The 21,870-nt window shown below is 52.3% G+C and overlaps 1 long non-coding RNA gene across 1 annotated transcript; it reads left to right on the top strand.

The window, feature by feature from the left end:
- The first annotated feature begins 11,945 nt into the window (after nucleotides 1-11,945).
- Nucleotides 11,946-12,953, top strand: LOC109393256 (uncharacterized). Its single transcript, XR_002126217.1, has 2 exons — nucleotides 11,946-12,262; nucleotides 12,364-12,953. It is a non-coding gene; the product is annotated as an uncharacterized LOC109393256 (long non-coding RNA).
- The last annotated feature ends 8,917 nt before the right edge of the window (nucleotides 12,954-21,870 follow it).

The following is a 21,870-nucleotide window of genomic DNA, read 5'->3' as shown; positions in this document are numbered from 1 at the left end:
CAAGTTGCTGTCGTTTTGTTCCTCAGTCTAGTTGTGGAGGACGTTGCTTCACTGGCCCAAGTTGGCACCATCATTACACTCTTCCTGGGCGAGACACATCAGTCGCCGGCTTCTGGACGACCGCTCACTGCAGCTGCTGGCTGCTCACGCTGGCTGCTGGCTACACACAGTAGCCCATGGCAACTCACTGCCACAGTCGTCGCCGGCGACTCACGGCAACCCAGCTCCAGGTTGAGCTGTTGTTCAGCATCTTAGCTGTGGAGAGCAGTGTCACTTGGCCCTCATATGTGGGCCATCCAGGCGGCAGCTCAGCTCAAGGTGCCGAGTTCAGTCTTAGTTGCGGGTGGGCATAGCCCACCATCGAATAGGCAACCAGCTGAGCCACCCTGCCACCTGTTGGCTGCTCAGTGACAGCGCAGCTCGGGTGCAGCGTCACTGGCCCATGTAGGAATCGAACCAGCGGCCCTGTTGCTCAGAGCTCGCGCTCTTAAGCCAACTCTTAACCAACTGAGCCACTCGGCCAGCCCACTATTTTTATTTTTGATTTAACACGTATAGAATACTTACTGTGTGGCAGGCACTGTTCTAAGGGATATTTACATGTATTAACTCATTAAGTCCTCACAACAACCCTTTGAAGTCGATGCTATTATTATTCCTACTCTAAAGATGAGGAAAGTAGAGCACAGCAAGGTTAAGGAACTCTTCCACGGTCACACAGCTACTAAGTGGTGGAGCTATAATCAGTCGTGCACTGCTTAACAATGATGGGAAGAGGTTCTGAGACATGTGTCCTTAGGCAATTTCGTCCTTGTGCAAACATCATAGTGCACTTCCACAACCCTAGATAGTACAGCCTGCTACTGTAATTGTATATGCTATACTTCCATAAAACTGGCAGCACAGGTTTGTTTACACCAGTATCATCAGAAACACATCATGTATTACACTACAGTTACAATGGCAACCCCATTAAGCAATAGAAAATTTTCAGCTCCACTATAATTTTGTGGGACCACCATCATATACAAAATGTCATTATGTGGTAAATGACTGTCATTGGTACACAACAAGTCACTTCCAGGCCGCCTTCCCTGGCCTCTCAGGTCAGAGTAGGGTCTTTCCTGTGAGCATCCCCAACCACATACCTGAGATGTAATCAGCTGTCCATTGGTTTGTCTCCCTTTGCTTGATGGTGAGCCCCTTGGGGGCTCCCTTGGGGACACATTTTTAGGGAGCCCAGGAACCCAGTCCCCTAGCACAAACCTAGGCCACAGGGACTCTCAAGAAACAGTGTTGACTAAATCACCTTACACACAATAAAGATGGCTAGACTACCAATACCCAAGGGGGGAGGAAGTAGGGGCTGTCCAGAAAGGCCCAAGGAGCTCTCTCCCCTCTGGAGGCCACACACCATCTGCTTTGTCACTCACTACAAGGCCTCTGCTGTCCCTGGGCACATGGGGCTATTGAAAACTGAAGAGGGAGGGGCTAGCTACCAAGCCACACAGGGATACCTGTAAGCCCAAGCTGCTCCCAGGTCTCCAGGTCCCTCCAGGCGAAGGTCTCTTACAATCCTCAGGCACCATGAGCCCAAAATATAGGGCCTTCTTAGGGTCTATTGCTCCATTTCTTTCTTCTTACATCCAATTTGCCACACTACTGGACAGTTTCTCCAGCTCTTATCCAATGTTACCACACTGATGCTCAGACCCCAACCAGTAGGACACCTGGACACCCAGAAGACCAGCCAGACTCCAGGGACTTCACACTTAAGGGTTAACCTTTGGACAGACAGAGCTTCTTTCAGAAACTCGATTTCCATTGACTGTGGTTTACAAAGGAGACACAAGCAAGCCCCAGGCTCCCATCAGCTGTCTCTGCACTTCTAGAGTAGGACCCCTTCCACCCCTCCACCCCTGCGGAGAAATAGCCCCAAGATGGGGCCACTGGAACTTCAATCTGATTTCCCAGCTCTGAAAATAGGTGGGAAAGGTAGAAGGTCTTTGGAGATGGAGGCCGCAGTGGCCTTCTAAGGACAGGCCCTCCCCCACCTCAGAGTAGGTTCCCTGCCTGACCCTTCTGCCCATCTGTGCATCTGTGCTAATGCTGTTCAGACCTGGTTTCCCCTGTGAAGGTGACTGAAGACAATGCCTCCCTCTATGAAAGGAGCTGGGGTCTGCCCCTACCCCACTGCACCCCCAGCCACTAAGAGGGAGAGTTTCCACAGAATTTGCTTCATGACCAAGGGAGGGTGGGAGTGGGAGTAAGACTGGACAGAGGGAGCTCCCAAATTTCTACTCAGGAAGGCCTTCAGGCAGCAGTCTGTTTGGAAGGCAGCTGAGGGCTTTGCTTAAAGCTGCATGCGGAGTGGCTGGCAGCCAGCGTGAGCGGCTGGTAGCCGGTGTGAGCTACCAGGAGCCGCTGTGAGCGGCTGACCAATGACTGGCGACCGATTGCCTCACCCGGGAAGAGCACAATGATCACACCAACATGGGCCAGTGAAGCGACGTCCTCCACAACTAGACTGAAGAACAAAAACAGCAATTTGTCTACCTGTCTGTTCCCCTTCCTCAATTTCCAAATAAATAAATAAATAAATAAAAGCTGCATGTGCAGCCGCTGTTTGTACTTAAATACTAGGTTACAAATCAATAAAAGCAGACAAGTTTTCCAGAAGTGGTTTACATAGAGTGAAGAAAATACCAGTTGCCCATATCAAAAAATTAATTATTGTTGTAATGATGATGATGATGGAGATCTGCCCTCTCTGGTTGGGTACCAACTGTGTGCCAGACACTTTGGATGCCCTTTGCCATCTTTCATGCCACCCTACAAGAGAGCATTTAATTACTGTATTTTCCCCATTTTACAGATGAAGAAACTGAGGCTGGGAGAGGCTATGTAACAATGGTTGATATTTATTCAGTTCTAAATAGACCCTATGCCAAGTGCTTCTAATTAAGCATCTTTGAGATCTGACAATTAAGTTCACGAAGTTGTTGCAATGATGTTGCTAACCTTTTTTGATGTCAGAGGGATAATTCATTATGAATTTGTACCAACTGGACAGTTAACCAAGTTTACTATTTAGAAGTGCTGAAATGGCTGCAAACAAAGTTAGACGACCTGAATTTTTCACCAATTCATGGCCCTTGCATCATGACAATGCACCAGCTCACACGGCACTGTCTGTGAGGGAGTTTTGAGCCAGTAAACAACTGTATTGGAACACCCTCCCTACTCACCTGATCTGGCTCCCAATGACTACTTTCTTTACCTGAAGATAAAGGAAATATTGAAAGGAAGACATTTTAATGACATCAAGGGTAATGCGATGATAGCTGTAATGGCCATTCCAGAAAAAGAGTTCCAAAATTGCTTTGAAGGGTAAACTAGGCAGTGGTATCGGTGCATAGCTTCCCAAGGGGAATACTTTAAAGGAAACCATAGTGATATTCAGCAATGAGGTAGCACTTTTTCTAGGATGAGTGTACGCACTTAATTGTCCGACCTCGTATTTGCTCCCCACTATAGGCCCACTTTACCAATGAAGTAACTGAGACTTGCAAAGGTTGTTGGCCTCCCAAGATGACAGAACCAACATGTGACAGAAATGAGGCTTGAACCTAAATCCTAGTCTGTCACACTCCTATCCCTGGGCATACAAAATATGTGTGATAAGGGCCCAGAGCCCAAATAAAACTGTAGGGCATGACAGATAAGGGCAGCCCCTTGTTTGTAGGATTAACCACATGACTTCATGGAAGAGGAAGAAGCTGAACAAAACCAGGGTTTCAACAGAGATGGGAGACAGAGGACTCCAGGTGGAAGGAACAGCACATGGAAGGGTTCTGAGGTGGGAACCTGTGTGGCAAGTTTGGGGAGCAGCAAAGGGGCTGTTCGCTCAGTCTATGGAGCACAGGATAATGAGAAAGTATGTCAAAAGCAGGTAAGAGTGAGGATGTGGCTACAGGAGAAGCAGTAACAATGAGTGGCTCAGACTGTGAGTTTGAATCCTGGCTTTGCCCCTGATCAGCCATAGGACCTTGGAAAAGTCTCTTCCCTTCTCCAAGCTCAGTTTCCTTTTCTGTAAAATGGAAATAATAGTTGCCACCTAACAGCGTTGTTCTGAAGATTCAGACTAACACTATGCCCAGCCTAAAGTAAAATATTCAAGAGCTGAGAAGAGTCCTTGTTACTGGGCCTGGAGAGTCACAGAGGACTCCTAACAGAGAGGGGCTCAAGTAAAGCTGGGCTGGGAAAGGACCCACCCAGCTGCTGCTTGTGCCTCACCACAAAGGAGCCCAGGTGCTCAAGAAGAGTGAAAGCAGATCCTTGAGTCAGAGCCAGCTGCCCCACCCGAAGTTTCTTTGAGATCTCCTGTTTTATCTTTAAAGAGTCTTGTGAATTCCTCTATAAGCAATCCATGCTTGTTTCTAATAAAAAAATAATATATTAAATTACTGAACTCTCCCTCTTGTTAGAGAGACATTCCAGGAAGCAGTGCCATTTTCCCAGCCCCCAACCACCCACACAACCAGGCCCCAGGCTGAGCAGCACAGGTGGACGCAGTCCGCAGCCAGGCCACACAGGGAAGGGCTTGGCTGGGAGTTCCCAGCCTTTACTGCCTTTTTGCTGGTTCTTTTCCCCAAAGTGCGCTCTTCTCGCCCCCACCCCCACCCCCAGCCCCAGCCCCAACAGGGCTAGATTTTCAGGAATTTTGCTTCACAACTGAAGGGTTATAATCTTCTCAGAACTCAAGGGTCAGCCTATCTGTCTCCTCTTCAAAAAGGTCTTCCCTGACCACACCACCCTATTTTAATGCTCACCTAGCACTCTTCCCTAGCCAGTATTTTCTTATTTATACAACACCAGTCAGTCTGTCTTACCCAACAAGAATGCATGTTCCATGAAAGCAAGACACTGTCTTGTGCAACACCGTGTCCCACCATAGAACACTGCCTGGTACACAGCAGGTGCTCAATAAATACTTAAATAAACAGGGAAGAAAGGGAAGGCGAGGAAAAAGAATTAATGAAGAACAAAATCTGGGTTCTTGTCCGCAATACTAGGAGGTTCCTTTGAAGCCTCCGTCACCGCCTCTGTGGAACGGACAGGGCCTCTAGCCCAGGGACCACCATGGCCACGCTGTAGGATCCCACCCACTCCCTGCAGTACTGTCCCAGGCCTGCCTCTGGAGCTGCCCGTTCCTTCCCCACGCCTCATCTCAGAGAGATAGAAATTAATTTCCCTTTGGCATAAACTGATTTTGATGAGCCCAGTCCCCGGCGATTCATCACAGACCTCTCGGGGACCACTGCAGGGAAGGGCGGGCGGCAGCATGACTTATGGGCCTTGCAGCCCCAGACGCCCAGCTGCTTCTGATGGCTCCGGACACCTCCAGCCCCCCTAAATCAGCTGCGACAGAGCAACCTGGAGAGTTGCCCAGCCTGTCCTCTGGCTCGGCTGGTGCCCCTGGCAGGCGCCTCCCAGGTCAGGGGGCACAGGCTGTGCGGAAGCGGGTGACTTCATCCAGGCTGACTCACCCCGAGCCAGCCACTGGGGATGAACCACAAGAGGGAGGTGGCAGCAGTCCCCTCCAGCTTGGAGCTTTGGGGATAAGGAATCCCCACCCTCCCTCTACCTCCCCAGGGCTTCACCAAACCAAACTGTGTCCCCACACCACCCTATACCATCACCCCAGAATCCACAATGATGTCCTGCAAATAGTCTAGGCCCTCCGCTCAGTACCAGCCTAAAGTGGGCCGGTAGAATGGACCAACCCTGTAACCTCTGATACCAGTTTCTTCATGTGAAATGGGCATGGTAACCCCTGCTCCACCTCCTGCTCTGAGGTATTGGGCGAGTCTGATTGTTGTGAGAGGGTCTTGGAGACAGGAAAGCACCACGTAGAAGGGGGGGACAGGAAGCTGGATCAGTGGGCCCCCATGCCGCAGGGTCAAGACCAGAGCTCTTATCCTGGCCTGCAGGGCCTTGAATCAATGCCCTGACTTCCCCTTTCCCCTCGTACTCCACCCTCTGTCATGTTTAGCATCCTTAAGTTCCTCGGATAGGCTGTTCTCCTACCCTAGGGCCTCTGTGGTTCTAGTCTGGTCTCCCAGCCTAGGACTCTTCCCTGCCACCCTTTTTTCTTTGCCTGACTAAATCCTATTGAACTCTCAACCCTCAGCTTAAATATTACTTCCTCTGAGAAACCTTTCCTAGCCCCTCAGTTAGACACTAGGGTCCTTGTGCCTGTGTCCCCACAATCTAGTTGTTGCCCTACATTATCACAATCGTCTCACATCTGCCCCCCCCCCTTGTTCTCCCCTGCACCTCTCTGGCCCAGCCCAGCCCAGTGCCTGGCTCATGGTAGGTGCTCACTAATGTCGGCTTATTTGAACTGAATTCCTGTTCCAACTCGTGCTGGGTGCAGTAGCTGTCTGAAACAATGTGTTGAGAAGGATTCTGAGGCTGCACAAACACACATAAGCCCCGTGCCTGCCACAGAATGAGGGTTCAGTATATGTCAGCTGTTAACACTGGTGTTGCTGTTGGAAGCTGGCTCTTGGGAATTTGTACCCTCTCCTTCCCTGCCCCTATCTTGTCACAGTTCCAGCAGCCCAAGAGGTGAAGGGTGAGGGGAACACAAAGGGTTTGTTCTGAAATGACTTAAAGACACTTACCTGCCTCTAGCAGAAAGAATATCCACATAGAGTCAGGAGACTTGAATTTGAGGCCTGCCTCACCCTTCTGACTTGCGTAGGAGACTGACTCGAACACTCTGACTCTCAGCATCTTCATCTGCAAAACAAGATCTCCCACGCTGCTGACCTCAAAGGGCTGCTGTGAAGACCAAATTCAAGTGTGGACGCAGGCACTGGGTTCACCTTGATGAAGGATCCACGGCATCACGGCCATGGACATTCCTCAGTCACTGCCACCAAGGCCAGGATAAGGCTCAGAGGATGGGGACCTCAGAACCAAGGCCATTACCAGCCATGGTAAAGTCTCACCCTTATGCCCCACCTTGAGACCCCCCTCCTCATAGAGTTGCAGAGCCTGCTGTTACAAGAAACCTTCAGAACAGAGTCAACCCACCCCTCTCTGGCTGTGTGACCTTGGGCAAGTCCAACTCACTGAACCTCCATTTCTTCACTTATAATATGGCAATGATATTGGTAGGTGCCTCCCAGATTTCGCAGAAAGATTAAATGAGATAATTGGGTAAGGAATGCACTCAGCATTCAGCCTGAGGCCCTGTAAGTGCTTAGTAAATATTATCTATTATTATCATCATCACCATCATCATTGTTATCCCCCTAAATGCTGTAGCTATGGCTACAGCTTATGGGGTAAGATGCCCATGTTAATCCTCGTCCTTCTCTACCAGTAATTCCCAGAACCTTCACAGCAAACTAGACCATCATCCTACTTCCTGGCTGGGCAAAGTGAGGCTCAGAAAAGCTAGGACTTTTCATACTGAAAACTCCCTGAAGACAGAAGCCCTGCCTCCCAAGTCTGGGTTCCCCATAGAATTAAGGCTGTGCCTCCCTTCAGACTGGGGGTTTCGTCTCCCTTGTTGGCTGGGAGTAGAGTTCTCTTTTTTAACAACTCCCCCACCCAAGTTCACAGGAACAGGAGAGAGTGAGGTCCACCCTGCCTCCTTGCAGCACAGGAGAGGTTCATGCTGTGAACATAGGTCAGCACAGGCCTGCCTGGTCCTAGCTGCCCCAGCTGATGCAGGAGGCCTCGTGACTGCCCCCCCGCGCCCCCACACTGGCTCCAGCTTCCCGCCTGACTGGGCTGAGCACTTCAAAGCCAGCAGCCTCTGAAATGAGGCCGCAGCATCTGAGATGGCAGCTGGTGGGGGGAGTCAGGCAGACCCCTGGCCCCCTGTGTGTATCTCCAGGCACTCCTGTCAATGTTGACTTGTCGGGCAGCAGTGGCCACCAGGATCCTGGGGGGTGGCTTTGGGCGTCCATATCATGGCCGAAGGAACATTAAAGCTACCAGCATGCCAGTGAGCCAGGGCTGCAAAGAGCCAACTCCTTCATGTGAGCAGGCAGGCACTAGACACCCACATGCTGGAGGGAGATGGGGAACCATGGAGAGTGACCACTAGGACTTTCTTGCTCTCTCCACCACATAGCAGGATGATAGGATGATACTGTGGGCTCTGGCATTCCAGACCTGGGATCAAATCCTGCTTACCCTACTTCCTAGATGTGTGACCTTGGGTAGCATTATGGATTTAATCGTGTCCCCCAAAAAACTCATATGTTGACATCCTTAACCCCCAGTATCTCAGAATGTGAACTTATTTGGATATGGCCTTTACAAAGATAATCAAGTTAAAACGAGGTCATTCGTCATTAGTGTGGGCCCTAATCCAATATCACTGGTGTCCTTACAAGAAGGGGAAATTTGGACACAGACACGCATAGAGTGAAGACAGTTTGTGAAGAGACATGGAAAAGACGGCCATCTACAAGTCAAGGAGAGAGGACTAGAACAGTGCTTCCCTCAGCCCTCAAAAGGAGGCTGCCAATACCTTGACCTTGGACTTCCAGTCTCCAGAATAGTGAGAGAATAAATTTCTGTTGTTTAAGCCACCTGGTCTGTGGTACTTTGTTAGGGCAGCCCTAGCAAACTACTGGGTTGTTGGAAAAGTCATGACGTATTTTTTCTATGTTTTTCGTTGCAGGTAGTAACTGTTTCTTGAAGCCTAAGTTCCCACAGGCATAAACAGGTATTATAATAGTACTTGCTAATAGGTTGCCATGAGGCTTAGATAAGATGGTACCTATAAAGGCAGCACTTAGCACAGGATTAGGCACACAGCATGTACTCAATAAATGGTAGTTGCTTTTATTATTATGGTTATTATTCACTCATACATTTACTAAATACACTTATACATTTATTCATCTATTCCAGATAATACTGAATTGTATACCTTCTGAGCACCAGGCATGTGGGCCCTGAGGTTGAACAAATCTCTGTTCTCCAGGGTAGTTGGCAATGAACAAAGATAGCCCTATCCTTGTGGGAAACAGAGAATCCACATACACACAAATTAGATGATGATGAGAGTGAAAATGCCTAGGGGTTTGCCTATGTGTGCATGTGTGTTTGGACAGGTGTTAATGTGTGCATGGGTGCATTAGGATACCCAGGTGTACATGCATGTTAGTGTCTGTGCATTTGGGTGCCCAAGTGCATACCTGTGTGTGTTTGTGCACAGTGTGTTACACATGTGGTGTTTTAGCACGTATATACACAAATGTCCCTAGGTACATGAATGTGCATGAAAACATAGGGCCACTGTGAGCCTAGATGAGCATGGCTGAGCAAGGGTGGATGTGTGGACAAGTGTGAGAAGAGGGCCCAACACTGGTGCCCTCTGCTGCCTACAGCCCAAGAAGGAGCTCTGAGAGGTCATCTTAGCCATCCACGCAGCCTCAAGTAGACACACACCCCTTCTGCAAATCAGACTTGAATGCTCTAGTGCCTAAGGACCATCCCCAATGCATAGCCCAGGTTTCAGAAAGTCCTTCCAGCATTCTGACCAGGATTCCTGGGTGATACTTCAGAGACCAGTAGTCCAAAAGCCCCTGAATAAAACAGATGTCAGCCCCATGTTCCAGGCACATGTTGGTCCTATGTCCTCATTCAGCTCCCCTCCCACCCACCCTTCCAAAGGTGAGAGGTGGGATCCCACATTTCCAAAGGCCTCTCCAATTTGAGTATCCTATGCCTATCCTAATCCTGCCCCCAGAATGCCTAACATCAATACTCCTTGTCCTACAACCATCCCCTTCAGGACGGGGTGGGGCTAAGTTACCTGGCCTCTTTCCCACCATCACAGGATCTGATATTTGGCAAAGTGTGGCTGAACATGGGTCTAGAAGGGGCAAGCCCTCAAGCACGAACCAGGCCAGCACCCAATGGGCATCTGTAACTGTTGGAACTGGGAGGGGACAATACTTTCAGAGAGTGAAAAAGGCCCAAAGCACTAGGGCTTGTCTGTGGGGGGGGAGACCCACAGATGAGACCATCTCCAGGGGACTGACTCCTATTCCACTCACTCTTCCCTGCCCAGGACCTGGTGGATCCCCTAAAGGACCAAACTTGGGGAACCAGAGATAGTTGGGCCAGACTCTCCGCCCTCAAAACGAGTGTCTGAACCACAGACCTGAATTTCAGTTCTGGTTCTAACAGTGATAACAATGATAATAAAGTTCACATTTATTAGGCAGGTACTAAGTACCTGGACCTGCACTCAGCACTTCCCGTGGTGCATTGAAGCCATACATTATTTCAGTGAGGTTAGGGACTATCAGTGTTATCCCCATTTTACAAATAAGGAAACCAAGGCACAGACAGTTTAGCTCATCTGCCCTCCACAGGCAGCAGAGCCAGGAGAGCCCACTCTCTTAACCATGGAGCTCCTGACCTTGCAGAATGACCCTAGACAGTCCCTTCTCTCTCTGTCTCCCCAGTCCATGCAGCGACAGTGTTAATCACCATGACCTCGGATCTCTGTGGGACGCCCAGCTCTGACTCCTGGGTGAGGGGGCCATGTCTCAGGGTGAGAGCCAGGGTCTCTCCTGGGGTCTTAAGAAGCTTGCAGATGATAGGACCACCCTAGACCCACTGAATCAGACTCTCCACATACTGCTCCCCCTTCCTCCCCATATCTGCAAGCTCACAGGCCCAGTGGGTCTGCAGTACACCAAGGTTGGAGAATTCTTGAAGTAGTGGGAGCCCTTGGCCAGAAGGAAAGTAGGGGAAGTGGAAAGTACCCCCACTCAATCTCAAGTCTGGGGATGCTCTGAGGCCTGGCTACCACTCTTATCCAGTGCGCAGTTCCTCATCTAATAGGGAGAAGATCTGTGAATTCCAGAGGTGCTCCCCATCATGGGAGTGGGAAGGAGTTAGAAGTGAGTTCTGCCCCCCAGTCATCTCCCACTGCCATCCCTGAGCCAGACAGGCACAAGCGTCTGAACAGATGCCCCCTAACAAAACCTTGAGTGGGGTGGGAACAACCAGCACAGCTGAGGAAGGGGGAGCCTGGGGGGGCTGGAGAGGCAAGAAGGTGGGAACTGACGCAGACAAAGGCTGACCCCAGCTAGGCCGACTGGCCAGCCAGCCCACCCCCACCCCCCTGCGGCAGACAGCTTGGCAGGGCTGAGCGCCAGCTCCTCGATCCAAACTGAGTTCCCACCGAGCGTGCTTAATGCAGCAGCGGTGACATTTCTGCCGTCAGAGGCAAAAACAGGAACCCGGCCATTTTGATGAAGGGCGCCCAGAGTGCAGGCGGGAGATGAAGGAGGGTGGGGTTCTGACTCCTGCACCCGCATACACCCACCCGCCTTTCTAATCTCCCACTCCTGCCTCTGCGCAGTGCCCAAGCCAGAGGGTCACAAAACTAAGACTCGCCAGACAAGAAAGCTACTACAGAAAAAGCCCCCCACATACACCCTATAGGTGGGGAAACTGAGATCATTGTGTTGACACTACCAGATCTGGAGAAGGTAAAAGGAGGGGTCAAGAAAAGCCTCTCGGGTAGGATGCCTTGAGGAATGTTCAGATGGGAGCGCCTGTCTGAGGAGCTAGAGAGCTGAACCCGTCGGGCCTCAACGACCGGTCTCTAAAGAGGCTACACACCTAGCCCCCAACCCTGGCGCGCCCTCATGAGGGCGCTCGCGGCGCCTCTAACCCTCCAAGCAGCGAGAGGGTTAAGCTTCCTCGCAGTACTTGCCGCAGTAAGTGGAAAGGAAAGAAGTGTCAACTCTGTTCTCACCACAGCGGGGCTGTCTGATGGCACCTCCCCCCGCCCGGCGCACCCCGCCCGGCCTGCTCCCCCGCCCTCTCCTCGGAGCGCGCGCACACACACCTCCCACCGCTTTGCCCAAATTATTTTCGATCCCGGGAGACTCCGGATGCCAGACGCGCTCCGCGGCGGCGGCGGCGGCCGCGCCTGATTCATTGCGCCAAAGCTGCAGATGCGACCTCCCGCCTGCGCCCTGTGCCCTGGCCTGCGCCGGGCTGCGTGCGCGCCTAGAGAGATTTGGTGGGGGGGTGGCAATTTGTAGGCGCTCCCCCCACCCAAGAGGCGGCCCCCCGGGGCCAGGTCCCCAGTCCCTAGCTTCCCGGGCTGCGCTAATTAGCTTCCTCGGGGGGCGCCACGCGGCGTGAGGGGCGGCAATTTCCCGGCTGGGCTGCGGGGGAAGCGCTCCCACCGCCTGGGAAGGTGAAATGGGAAACTCGATTCAAAGAGAGCTTTCCTCCCCCCTCCCGCCAAGCGCCGTAGAAAACGGGTTTGAAATTCCTTTTTTTTTTTTTTATTTATAGTGCACCGTCTCCATGGAAACCGCGGAGGAGGTCACGGTAGCTGGGCCCCCGCGCGTCACCCCGCGCCTCGCCGGCTGCAGACGCCCGGATTGCGGCCTCCCAGGCGCCGCGGCCCGCGTGGACTCTACTCCGAGTTCCCTGCCCCCACTCCACTCCGCCCGCGGCTCTGACCATGTGACTATCGGGTCCCAACTGGGAACCGCGCACCTGGGCATCCGTGCGCTAGGCTATGCCTCTGTCCTCGGGCTCTGGCACGCGGGAATCAGCGAAGAAACACGTGCCCGGCTCCAACACGCCAACGTGTGCGGCAAGACGCCGCCAAGGGGCTTCCAGCACTTCTGAATACCTTGGGGGATCAACCTATATAGGCGCACAACTCCAGAGCTCTGGCTAAAACCAGACCACCCGTGGTTAAGAACGAGGGCACGAGAATCAGCCGAAATCTGCCTAGTAACTTACTATGTGACTTCGGGCGAGTCACAACCTCTCTGCGTCTCACCTTGCTCGTCAGCAAAATGGAATTGTTGTGACACTTGAGACAAAGTACGTTAAACGCTTAACACTGGTAGTCACGTGGTTCCGAAAAAGGGTAGCGTGGCTGGGGTTATTTTTTCTAGACAGGGCAAGCTGAGGCCCAAAAGGTGTTGCTCAAGGGCGCGGTCAGCCTGGAGGCTGGGAGTTACACCTTGGGAGCTCCCCAGAATCTCAGCCTAGACTCACAGGTGGGAGGGGAGGAGACGCGTGCCCAATGCGCAAGGCCTGGGTTCGCCTAGGGCGCGGCGGGCTAGGTTGGAGGCTCCGTAGCAAGTCACATCCGCACCCGGAACCCTGGAAATGGGGCTCCCCGTGGCGTCCCCCTCCCCCGCTCTAGCACCATTAGCAACAGGCCTGCCTGCCCTCCCTTCCAGGGCTGAGACAGCACCTGCCCCACCGGATGGCCGCCCTGGGGCCAGGCCGTGCCTCCCCACCGCGCACACTTCCTCCCGGACCCCAGAGCCCCGTCGGGCGCGCAGGGGGAGGGGACCCCGCCGCCCCCGCCCCGCCAGCTTCCCACAGCCTGAGCTGCCCGGAGCCAGGGAGGCAGGAAGTCTCAGAGCCGGGGCGTGGAGGCGGGGTAGGGGCAGGAAGTTGGGGGTGACTCTCCCAGAGACCCCAGATGGGGCCCCGGCGTGGGAGCGACGTAGGCGGGCGCGTGGGGATTAAGGTCGCCCCCCCCTCCCCTGTAGCTGTAGGCCATGTGACCCCGGCCGGAGCGCCCCGCTGGGTGAGGGCGAAGGCCACTACCTCTGGCGACCCCCAGCAGCGCGCACGGAGAGGGAGGGGCCGCCTTTGTCTACTTTGCCGCAGAGGCAGCCCCCCACAACCCCTCCCCCCCACGCCCCGCCAGGCCCTGCACAGCCCGGGTTTTCCATCCGGCCCGGCTCGGCTCGGCAGCTGTCAGGGGACCGAGCTGACCTTCGCGAGCAGGGAGTTTCAATTAGCCGCAGATCAGATAAGCGGGCGGGCCCGTCTCTCCGGGCACCGCGGGGGCGCAGCCCCGCCCCCGCCACGCCGCGCCAAACGCGCTCCAGATGGGAACAAAGATGAGGACGCAGCTCCACCTGCCTCCCCCGGGAGGGGGTAAGAGGAGGCCCCGCCGGGAGGAGCTTCCCACCGGAGGAAGGGGTTGCACGCCCTCCCCTGACCGTCTAGGATCCCATGCCGGGGCAGGGGTCTAGCCAAGACGATCTTTGTGGCTCTGCTTGCCTCCTGCACTGCGGAGAGGTGTCTGCCGCGCTGACCTCATCCCCAGGCGGGCATCGTGCCCTCCCTCTCCCGGAGGGCGCCTTTTGCCATCTCTGATCTCATTCAGAGCGCTCCCTGGGAGGCTGAGAGAAGGAGGCAGAGCCCAACAGAAAAGGGAAGCTGAGGTAGAGGGGGGTTAGGGCTTCTTGGTCACACCAACAACGTTCTTTCAGATGTTTATTGAGTACCTACTATGTGCCGGGCACTGTTTAAACTATGGAAACACTAGAAAACAATAAATTTCATCCCCAACCTCATAGGACTTAAAGAGTCTAATTCAGGGAGACAGGCTATAATCAAGTAAACAAAAAGTTGAACGCATTTTAGAGTCTGAAGAGCCATAAAAATATTAAAATGGGTCATGTAAGACTAACTTCAGGGAGGGGACCATATTACCTATGGTAGTCGAGAAGGGCCTCTTTGAGGTGACATTTGAACTGAGGCCTGAAAGGTCAGACAGAGCCAGCCAAGCAAAGGAGAGGGTGTGGACCATGCCACTGCAGACATGGCCCAAAGGGGAAACAGATAGAGCAGGGCTTTGCAGAGCACGTGAGGTGTGAGGGTTTATGCAAAGTGGGTTCTAATCTACAATAGAAGTGACAAGGTCCAACTTAAATTTTTACAAGATCCCTTTGACTATTGTATAGATCACAGAGTAGGGTGAGAGGATGGGGCTGGAGGGGAGAAAGGGTGGAGGAGAGGTTGCTGGATTAGTGATATATGCGTATTTTGGAAGATGTGAAGGTGAGGTAGAGCAACAGAAGTTTGGTGAGGGAGGCAGGATTTGAACCTAGGTTAGCCTTTGGGGGCATGAAGGAGCTGCTTAGAGTTAAAGAGTAAAGCTGTGGAGCAAGAATACTGGGGTTCAAATCCTGGTACTGATTGTCACCAGCTGAGTGACCTTGGGCAAGCATCTCTATCAATTTCCTCAAGCATTTAAAAAAAAAAAAGATTGTCATTGTAAGATTTGAATATGATATAACATGGAAGGTGTTTATCACAGAGCCTAGTAAAGGGGTAGGTGCTCAATAATTTTTGGGAATTATTATGGATGTTGTTACTCTACTCAACCCCCTCACCTGCAGCTGTCTCTTCCAACAAGAACCAAGCTCCTCCTCTTCCATCTCCCCGCCCCCCAACACCTTGGTTTGGAGAGCAGTTAAAAGGGTGGGGTCATTGAGAAGAGACCCATACAGTCCTTATTCCCTAAACAACTCCTGGGATCCCTCCTCATCCCAGTACCCCAACTCACCATCCTGGGGTAACCCTCCCAGCCCATCAGTGGTCTCAAGATGAGCCTGCCCTCCCTGCTTTCTAGGGCAGTTGAGATCATTCTGTACCATTTATTCAATCAGTTGAGTGACTCTCCAGGTAAGGCTGTGGTGGGGACAGAGAAAAGCAAACCCAGGCCCTGCCCTCAGGCAGATGCTCACAGTCAACACAGTTGCAGTTGTTTCTGGCATTTTGTGGTGTAGGAACTCAGAGCAAATAAACAAAAGCTTCCAAAGGTGAAGTGCCTAGCCCAAGATCCCACAATGGTGGAGCTGGGAATCTTACCCCAGTATGGCTGAGGCCAGAAGGAATTTAACCATTCTACCTGGTTTCATATGCTGCTAAAGGCAAGGATGTCTCCAAAAGGCCTTCACCCAGTCCTGTGGGGATGGATTTTGCCCTTATTGCCCTTACTTACTCAACTTCCCTCTGTGCCTGCATCTTCATCTGAATCCTCAGGAACCCAGCTTGGTGCCAGGTATATAGTAGGTGCTCAAGGTCTGCTTGACCAATGTAGTATCCTTTTGGCAAGCAGTGCATATGCCTGCCCTTACCTCCACACCTCCCTTTGGGTCCTAGGCCCTCATATAGTCCATTTCGGAGCCTGTCAGAGCTGTTCTGGTTTGCATGTTTGTATCCGCTTTACATACTGTTCACATAATATCAAAATGCATAGAGGTCAGGTTCTGGTACTAAAACGGGTGGGGGTGGGGGTTTTGGGGAGTACCCATTTAGGGTCCCTCTAAGCTTGTCTACTTTCAGTGACACAGCAGAGAAGGGAAGATTCCTGCTGACCTCACCCTTCCTCCCCTCCATCCCTTCCTGGGGGAAGTGTGGTGGGTCAGGGCAAGGGAAGCCAGTGGCAGATGCCAGTGTGCACATGCGTGCGCAGGTACATATAGCAGTGCAGCAGGAAACATCTGGGGTCTGGGTGCCTGCCACCCAATGACAGAAGTTGAGCAGAAGGGAAAGGAGGAGGCGTTGCTGTAGTGCTGCTACTGCTGGTGATGGCTGGGCTACCCCCAGTTGCATTCTCATACCCCAGTCTCTCTTCACATGGGGCCAGTCTGCCTTTCCGACGACAGCTGACCTCTCACCTATACACCCCTGTGATACCGCTGCTTGGGCTAGAGGGAGAAGATGGGAGGAACAGGAAGAAATAGAGGTGCCAGTAATGGGATAGTAGCAAGGACTGGAAAGAAGGAAACTAGTTCTGTGATCCTGGGGGAAGGGAGGGTGAGTCTGTGGACAGCCTGCACTCAGCCTAGACCTTTAACCAGGTCAGGACCTCCTAGAGAGCCTGACGTGGGGATGTAGGAGGAGGGAGCTGCTGTGATTGGATGATAAGGTGTGACCCACATGAGTTACAGAGGCCAATAACTGGACCTCCAATTGGACCCAGACACCACTGTAATAAGTGTCTTGGGGTCTGATTGGCCATGAGGTGTCAGCAGTTAAGGACTGATTTGCAGAGGCATCCTGAGCCCACACATGACCCTTCCTCACTCCAGGTTGAGATTTCAGGCTTGGAGGCACCCAGAATCTGAAAAGGAACCAGAGATCCAGGAACTCAGAATGGTGGGCTCACCTGGGGTCATTGGATGGATATGAGGCAGCAGGATGCCCACTAAGTGGCTTTGTGCCAGCCATATGATGGGCACAGAGGGTAACACAGCATCCTGATAGCCTAGCAGAGATCCTCAGACCTATAGACAACCACTGCACAAACACTGTCCTTGAAGCCCTTACTGGAGGAGGCAGCACAGTGGCTGGGCTTCAAAGGATGAGTAGAGAAAAATGACAAGACATGTAACTGAAGGCACAATGGGTAGGGACTGCTTCAGGGTGCTTGGGGAGAACAGGGGTAAAAGAGAAGGGACAGGTAGGCAAGGCCTGGATTGTACCAAACCTTGAATGGCAGGCCTAGGAGCCAGTACTTTGACAGGCAGGAAGAAACATGAAAGGTAAAAGTAGACTGGAGAAAGAGGTTTTGAGAAGCCTCACTGGCTGGGCCACCCTCACTCACAGCTCATACCTTATCGCTGCCCTGGGGCAGGGAAAGTGTCAGGCCTGTGTGCAGTTCCCCAGTGCATCATTAACTCCGTGCACCCCCATGTTGCACAGCATGTTGGGTTTTGCCTCTGCAACAGACTGTATTTGTATGTTGAAATCCTAACCCCCAATGTGATGGTGTTAGGAGGTGGGGGTTTTGGGAGGTGTTTAGGTTATGAGGGTGGAGCCTTCATGAATGGGATTAGTGCCCTTATGACAAGGACCCTAGAGAGCTTTTTTGCCCCTTCCATCATGTGAAGACATCTGTGAACTAGGAAACAGGGTTTCACTGGACACCGAACCTACTAACACCTTGATCTTGGACTTCCCAGTCTCTAGGACTGTGAGAAATAAATGTTTGTTGTTTAAGCCACCCAGTCTATGGTGTTTTTGCTATAGCAGCCCAAATGGACTAAGCCCCCATACCAGGAGCGGTTCCCTAGGGTGCTCTCAGCTAAGCTCCCAGAGGAAACTTCCACCCTGCCGTGGCCTCTCCTGGCCCCTTGCCTCTTCTCCTTGTGTATGCCCCCATCACTGGACTGTGCTCAGCTGAGCAACCAGGCTGGCAGAGACCTGCACAATTATCCCCTCAGCCTTGCACCTCTAGGGGCACACCATTAACATAACTTACACTCACAGAATCTCCTTGAGCCTTAGTTTCGTCACCTCAAATGGAGATAACACCAACTTTCAAAGATTCTTGTAAGAATTAACTTGGATGAAGTCCTTAACAGGATGCCTGAATTCCATTTATTTAATCATTCTCTATTTATTGAGTGCCTTCCATATGCCAGGCATTGTTTTAGGCACTGGGGTTTCAGCAGTAAGTCACAGAGACAAGGTTCCCTGTTTTCAGGGGTTTCCATTCTAGACAGGGAGGACAAATATAAACCACAAACATGTAAATGAGAGAATTTCACATTATGACCATGTTGTGAAAATACTGGGTTGTCGGAAAAGTCATGACGCATTTTTGCAACGAAAAACAGAAAAAAACACGTCATGACTTTTCCAACAACCCAATATAAATAGAATAATGTAATAGGGTGACATAACAGCATAACTGGAGGTAGGGGAGGGTGGTTTTGGATAAGGTAGTCAGGGACCTTCTCACTGAGATATCATTTGAGCTGAGACCTGAATAATGATGAGGAGTCCATCAAAGTAAGAGGCAGACGAAGGGTGTTCCCAGAAGCAGAAACAGCAAGTGCAAAGGCCCTGAGGCAGCAAAGAGCTTGCCCTGTGGGAAGGGTGGTGTGGCTAGAGCAGGGGGAGCAGAAAAGGCAGAGGCAAGGATATTGGGGGTCCTCAAGGACCTTGGAAGTAGTCTGGTTTTAATTCCAAGGGCCATAGAGAACCATCAGAGGTTTTCAGCAGGCTGCTGGGAACTGATTTACACAGTAATTGTTCAATAAAGGCTTGCTGTTGTCATTATGAATAATAATAATACAAAGCCCAGAGAGGAATAGCAATATGCCCAAGGTCACAGTGTCCCCATCCCACAGCCCCTTCCTCCTTTGATTGGCCTTCCCCCGCCCCTAAGGAGCCCTGTGGATCAGCCCCAAGCCTGGCGGGAAGAGGTGAGGGCAGCCTCCCTTCCCTCATTCCCGCTCCTTCCCTCCGGCCATTTCCCGTGCTCCCGGCGCCTGCGTCCCAATTAGCCAGCGAGGCTGACGGCCTCAGCTCCGAATGACAGACACCTCCTGTCACCCCCTGACGGGCGAAGAGATTAACTCTGAGCAGCACCAGCTCCAAGGGACAACTGGGAGGGGAGAGGAAGGGGGAGGGGATGACCTGGCCTCCCTCCACCAAGGGCCCCAGTGCCTTGGAAGAAAGAGGAACTGGAGGGGGCCCCTTCTCTCAGAGAGGAGCACTAGCAGGCTGGGGAGGACTGCTCCCACTCTCCTGATTGGCTGCTCCAGCTGGGGCCACTGCCCCAACTTCCACCCTCAGCAGCCCTGAGGGCAGGGACCCTGCCATGCCTGTGGGTGCTTCACAGCTGGATCCTCAGTTCTGGGCGCAGAGTGACTGTGCTAAGTACTCCTTTTCATGCAGACTCATTCAGTCCTCACAACATCACCATTTTAAAGAACAGGAAACTAAGGCACAGAGGTGGGGGGACTGGCTCAAAGATCACACAGAAGGGCTCGAGTTTGAACTGAGGCTGCCTGATGCCAAAGCCAGGGGACTAACCATTCCTCTCCCTAGTAGGAGACTCAGTTCACGCCATTTAGAAATTTTCAGTCCACTTTGGGGCAATGAGACACAAGCTCTGGAAAACGGAATTAACATAACAGTTCTCGGCATAGACGCTGAGTGCCAGGCTGAGGGTCAGAAGTTCCAGGTAACACTACCAGGTGAATGGAGCCAGGAGAGATGGGTACAGAATGGAAGTTCCCTAGAGAAGAAGTGAGCTAGACCTCTAAACACAGGTATGACCAATGAGGAGAGGGCAAGATGAGGGCATTCTGGGTAGAGAATTGCATGGGCAAAGGCTTAAAGGCAAAAATGGGCAAGGCAGGTCTTCAGGTTGCAGGTGACAGAAACCCAACACACACTGCCTTGAGAAAAACGAGCCTATTGGTTCATTCTGAGGCTCAAGTGAAAGGGTGTTTGGCTTCAGGTACAAGGATCAGTTTCTCTTTGCTGGCTTCATTCATGGATAGCTCTCCCCAAGTGGTGGTGGCCTCAAATTCCCACACTACACACTACCACTACAGACTAATCCCCCTTCCCAATAATTCCAAACCAATTCCAGCCCTGGGATTCCACCTGATTGGCCAGGCCTAGAGCACGTGCCCATCCCTGAATTAATCACTGTGGTCACAGAGTAAGAGTCTGCTGATTGACCAGGTCTCCCAGCACCAGGAATAGGTGGAATCCCTCAACAGCCCTAACTGGTGGGACAGGGGAAAGATGGTCTCTCGGGGCAGGGCAGGGGAACCAGAAGCCTGGCAACCCAGTTACAGCACTGGATTCTGGGTCCTGGATGACTCCTCCATGGGTAGCCCGAGGATCCCTACTCTCCCCAATTCCAAGCGTTCCCTCCTATGTAGATGACATCCACCAGCCAACCTCTGGGCTGGTGAAAGGAAGCTCCAGGAAGACTTCTGATCCAGGGCCTGAGGGGCTTGAGGGTTCCCCCTGCCTGAGCTCGCTCTGATGCCTTGGATGTCTCCATGGGTCTGCCTGATCTCTCCACTCATCCTTCACCCTTGGTCCAGCTGTAAGTTTCCCCCAGAGTTTGTTTCATTATCAGGGTCCTTAATTGCCTTTTACAAAGTCACCAGCTCTGACTGCCAAGAAGGGCAGTCTTACAACAGAAAAGACATGGCCAGGTGCCAGGAAGGACTTCCCTACAGGGAGAGTGTTCCTCCCAGTAGCCAGGATGGGCATGGCTGTCAGTTAGGAAGCAAAAGAATAGGCAACAGTCAGGTAAGCCCCCCAGGTAAGGCTGAAAACTGCAGTAGCTCTTCCTGGAGCTAATGACTCTGGAGTAATGAGCTCATTCATCAGGAGGACGGGGGAGCCGTGTACTCTTGGCTGTCGTGCCCACAGTATGGAGCATGGACTTGGAAGTCATACTGACAAGAGATTTGAATTCCAAGTCAGCGGAGTCAACTTGGGCTTGCCCTCTCCCCAGTCTTGGTTTTCTCGTCTGTAAAATGGGGGAAATGAAAGGCCTGACCTCAAGGTGTAGCAAAGTTCAAATGAGATATTGCATCCAGGTGCTGGTACAACTCATAAAGGGGCAGCTCTTACCATTAATCTTCTTCTAGCTCTGTCCAACAGTGGTCTTTAGCCTGGAGCTCTCCACAGTACTTTCTGGACCTACCTCAGTCTCTCCATTTGTACTTTCAGCCCTCTCTAACTTAGGGAAGGACCCCTCCCATATCAGTCAGTCCTTGAGGGGGGGGGGTGAGCAAAGGCAGCAGGCAATGCCCAACCAACGTTTTTATCAGGCTGGGCGGGCAGCGCCAGGCAGGCGGGAGCTGGTCAGGTTTTTAATTGAACGCGATGCAAATGAAATGTAAATACCATGCAAATAAGCTCTTGCCAGGAGGCGCTGGGTTGGGAGTGGAGGGAGCAGGGAGGGGACTGCTGAGCAGGGGCCTTCCCCTGTCCCTTTTTCCCTCTCTCTCCCCGTGGCTGCCCACGCCCACCCCCTGGTGCTGCCCACCCAGCCAGGCCCTTACATTCTAGGAACTGCAGGCACTGCATTCCCCTCCAGTCCCCTTCTACAATAGATCCACTTCCCTAACCTTGTGGCTCCTTGTCGTGGTGGTGATAGGATGCTCAAGGAGGAGCCAGGGATCCTGTGGATGGGGCTAGGCTGACACAGACACTCACACAGTCACACAGAAAAACCCACACAGGGACATAGAGGGACGCGGAGAT

This window comes from Hipposideros armiger, unplaced genomic scaffold (genome assembly GCF_001890085.2).
Source record: "Hipposideros armiger isolate ML-2016 unplaced genomic scaffold, ASM189008v1 scaffold_11, whole genome shotgun sequence".
Lineage (NCBI taxonomy): Eukaryota > Metazoa > Chordata > Mammalia > Chiroptera > Hipposideridae > Hipposideros > Hipposideros armiger.
The sequence above is the reverse complement of the archived record's forward strand: the minus strand, read 5'-3'. Positions and strand labels throughout refer to the sequence as shown.